Here is a 3,693-nt window from a genome sequence, read left to right as displayed (position 1 = left end):
CTCAAGATCCCCCTCCCACTCCCCTTTGAGACCATATTAATTCCTCCATGATCCTCATTCTATCTATTTCACTAAACCAATCCTTTATCCTTGGTATTTCCTTTATTTTCCAATGTTTCGGGATTAATACTTTTGCTGCATTCAGTAAGAATGGGGTGAGTGTGCCTCTGTACTTTTTCCTAGAGCCTCCAATCGCATGGAACAGGCATTTCCAGGGATCTAATTCTATTTCTGTCCCATCAATCTTTCTAATTAAGTCCAGCACTTCTTCCCAATATAACTGGATTGAGCTACAATGCCACCATATATGAGCATGGGTTCCCTCCTGCCCACATTCTCTCCAACATAAAGGTGATAGGTCATGATTCATTTTATGTATTTTAGATGGAACATAGTACCATTTAGTCATTAATTTATAGTTCATTTATTTTATCCTTGTGTCCATTGAGGTGGAGTGGATGTAGTCCATAACTTTTCCCTTCAACTTTTTCGGGATAGGTTGGTTCAATTCTACTTCCCAACTCCTCAAGGGACACATTAACCCATCATCCATAGAGGTTATCAACATCCTATATATTTTGGAAATCCCTTGTCTCCTTATCCCCCCCGATCAATTAATCTTTCCCAAGGATTCAAGCTATCAATCGACCGCAGGGGTTTGGGGAGGGATTCTACAAAATGTTGGAGCTGTCTATATCTCCACCCATCCCATGCTGTTGTACCATATTTCTCTTGTAACTCCGCTAGTGAACACAAGGTATTTGCTTTCAACACATCTCTTAATCTTAATTGATCCGTATGGGTCCATTTTAAGTACAATTTATTTTCTTTCCCTGGGGGAAAGTAATTATTTCCTATCAAGGGGCTATTATTTTGTCCTATTGTACCTTTAAGTACCATGTCCCATACTCATAATGTTTCAGTTGTAATTGGGGCCATTTCTCTGGGGAGACCTCTGTACTTCATTGGGATCCAAATAATCTGACCCAAATTATCTTCCAATGGTACCCATTTTTTGTGTGGGGCATTATGAACCCAGTCCAGAATTCTCATCATTACTGCTGCCATATGGTATTTCTGAAAGTCTGGGAGAACCCCCCCCCCCCCCCATTATCCTTAGATCTACTCATCATTTTATAGGAAATGTGGCTGCCTCTTCTATTCCATACAAATTTCTGGATCAGGGATCTAATCATTTTAAAATAGGCCCCTGGAATATTAATCGGAAGGCTTTGAAAGATATATAGGGCTTTTGGAAGGATCATCATTTTAATTACACTTATCCTCCCAAACCAAGACAGTCTATGTGCAGGATATCCTTTCAAGTCTTGTTTAATTTTATTCAAAAGAGGTAGGTAATTATCCTGATATAGGTCTGCTATTGTTGCTGATAGAAACACTCCCAAATATTTTAATCCTTTTTCTTTCCACACAAAGGGAAAAAGAGCTCTAAGTTCTCTTCTCTTCTTTGGGGGGACACAGACATTTAATATCTCAGTTTTTTCCTTATTGATCTTAAAATTCGACACCGCCCCATATTCATCTAATTCCTGCAGGATCCTTGGAAGTGATTGCTTAGGATTCGTTATATAAAGCATAATATCATCTGCGAATGCAGAAATCTTATGCTCTTGTCCTGAGACCTCTATTCCCTCAATTTCATTGTTTGCTCTTATGGATACCAAGAGGGGTTCCAGAGAGAACACGAAAAGTAGGGGAGAAAGTGGGCATCCCTGGCATGTCCCATTATAAAGCCTAAATGTATCTGACAAAGTTCCATTCACCTGAATTTGAGCTGTAGGGTTGGAATATAGAGCTTTTATCCACCTAAGCATTCGTGGGCCCAGGCCAAATTTATATAGTGTCTGCATCATATATTCCCACTCTATCCTATCAAAAGCCTTTTTGGCATCTACTGATAAGAAAAGGGAACATTTCTTTCCTTTTTTTGCTTCGTGCATTAATAGGGTTGTCCTTAGTATATTATCCCTTGCTTCCCTACCTGGAACAAAACCTGCCTGATCCCTCTCTATGCAATCTGGCATATACTGCTTCAATCTTTAGGCCAAAATCCTTGCATACATTTTTACATCCTCATTGATCAAGGAAATTGGTCTAAAGCTGGAGCATAGTGTTGGATCTTTCCCTTCCTTTGCCAGAATTGTTATATAGGCCCCGAGAGCTTCCTTACATATCTCCATTCTTCCCCCAATGCAATTCATGTATAGGTGAAAGTAGGGTGTCAGGGATCCCATAAACTTTTTCAAATATAGTGACGTATATCCAACTGCCCGTGGACTTTTCCCAATCTTGCTGTTTTTATTAGCCTTCTCTATCTCCTCCTTAGAAATATCACTATCAAGCTTAATTGAATCTTCTTCTGTTATACTTTGCAGTTCTATCTTCCAAAGATACTGTTCACTTTTATCCCTTCTATTTTGTTTATCCTCTGAATCTTGGCTATTGTTCACTTTATATAATAACTGATAGTATTCGGAGAAAATTTTACTGATATCTCTAGTTGAATATTTCATCGCTCCCTTTTTATCTTTAATTTTTGCAATATAATAAAAATTTCTTCTAGGTTTAACTACTCCTGCCAGTAATCTCCCCGGTTTGTTACCTAATTCATATTGCCTTTTAGCTGACTTCAAAAAAACCTGTCTGGTATCCTGTTCCAACAAATCCCTCAATGTTTCCCGCTTCCCTATTAATTCAACCATTAATTTGTGTTTGTTTAATCCTTTATGTATCTGTTCCAACTCCTGAATTTCCTGCAGGATCTGTTGTTTTTGCATTGTCCACATTTTTCTTCTCTTTGCCAAGTGGGGGCTTGTTTTAAAGCTTGTTATTGCTTGTTGAGAATATGTAACTACTTTAATGTACATAGCACTATACTTTGAAGAGAGAGAGGCAGTTGGTTGCATGGGCTGCAGATGAAAGGAGTTTCTTTCTGGGAGCTACTTCTCAGGAAGGGAAGGAAAGGGAAAAGGGATGAAGACTCCATAGATCAAATTATTTTCCAGTTCCTAACATTGTGAAGTTGGAGTTACATAATAGATTCCAAACGGAGCAATGGAGAAAGGTTTGTTGAGATTCAGTGATAGTACTGGGGTAGTAAGAGGGTGAAAAATACCTTGTGTGAATATTGGCAGATGCCATACTTATCTCACTTCATGAAGACTTTCTGTTGAATCTGAAAACTCAAACATCCGGTTACTAGAAAAAAAAGCCCAAAACCCTCAAATTTCCCTTTGTCCCTAAGCAACGTGAGGCAAACTGGTCATTTTTACATAGGAAAAATGGGACCTTGCCTAAATAAGGCCTTACAGAAAATTGTTATTTTCATAAATTCTGGGACACCAACACCCCCTGGAGTAGGTGCTTTCTAAAAGAGCTAAACCTTTTTTGGCCATACTTCTCTTGTGGGTCACATGTTACACTTACTTTTGCTCTTCTGTGACCCAGAGAGAGCTATTGTCACTCTCAGCTGATGTAGCAGAGATGCTCCAGGATCTGGAAGGATCCCAACAAAATTGTCTGACTGACAGTCACTGCAGGCCAAGAACTGAGCAATCAGCGGTCATGAGATCACTCAGTTCTCAGAGTAGATGAGGACAGCTGCTGCATCACACTTATGCTGAGCATAAAGGTATGAATGTTTGTTTTTGAAAATCCCAAGCTTCGCCTTTA

The sequence above is a fragment of the Lithobates pipiens genome, unplaced genomic scaffold, assembly GCF_037356315.1.
Source record: "Lithobates pipiens isolate NorthernLeopardFrog02 unplaced genomic scaffold, aLitPip1_a1.2 Scaffold_22, whole genome shotgun sequence".
NCBI classification, from domain to species: domain Eukaryota; kingdom Metazoa; phylum Chordata; class Amphibia; order Anura; family Ranidae; genus Lithobates; species Lithobates pipiens.
Note: the sequence above shows the minus strand (reverse complement) of the source record.